At 60.6% G+C, this 715-nt stretch overlaps 1 non-coding gene across 1 annotated transcript; it reads left to right on the forward strand.

The window, feature by feature from the left end:
* Positions 1-385: 385 nt before the first annotated feature.
* Positions 386-459, forward strand: TRNAT-CGU. The gene has a single exon. It is a non-coding gene; the product is annotated as a tRNA-Thr (tRNA).
* Positions 460-715: the final 256 nt, after the last annotated feature.

The raw sequence follows: 715 nt of genomic DNA on the forward strand, positions 1-715 counted from the left end.
TGACCCGGGCCTGCCCCGCGCGCCCCGGGGACGCCGGCTCTTCGCGCCCCGGACCTGGAGCCCGCAGGCGCCGCCGGCCCGGGACCAGCTACTCTGCGCAAGTCCCGCGGTTATCTTTAAATTATAAATAGCCCTTCCTTGCCGTGGTCTTTGCCGCGGGTAGCTCAGACTCGACTCTCTGTAACACTCTTTCTCCGGATGAGTAAAAACCCTTAGTCCGCCCCTGCGGCCGCCTGGTACTTCGGTGTTCTGTCCCCCGCGCGTCCTGCGGGAGAGGAGCTTCGCCCTGCAGCCGGCCTGCCTGCTGGAGAGCCCGCAGTGTGAGCTCACAGCGCACCCAGGCCAAGTGACATGAGGCCGAGTGAGTGCAGGGCAAGACTCAGGTGGCTCTATGGCTTAGCTGGTTAAAGCGCCTGTCTCGTAAACAGGAGATCCTGGGTTCGACTCCCAGTAGGGCCTGGCCTTTTCTCAAGGGACCGACTCTTACTGTGTGTTGTTTTACCTGGGCGAGTCCCCGCTTGTGGGTCCTACTCATCCCGGCGAACTCTCACCAGGCTCCCAGCTGTGGTACCCAACTAGGTACCTTGTGACATGCGACCGAGCAAGAATGCTTTTCCTAGTTTGCCTCACCCTGTGTTGGAGCACCTGCAGTGTGTTACAGTTTAACGCAGGCAGGCACGGAGAAATCTCTCCAGACTCTCACATCTCCAGCTCT

Source organism: Suricata suricatta, unplaced genomic scaffold, assembly GCF_006229205.1.
Source record: "Suricata suricatta isolate VVHF042 unplaced genomic scaffold, meerkat_22Aug2017_6uvM2_HiC HiC_scaffold_33995, whole genome shotgun sequence".
NCBI classification, from domain to species: domain Eukaryota; kingdom Metazoa; phylum Chordata; class Mammalia; order Carnivora; family Herpestidae; genus Suricata; species Suricata suricatta.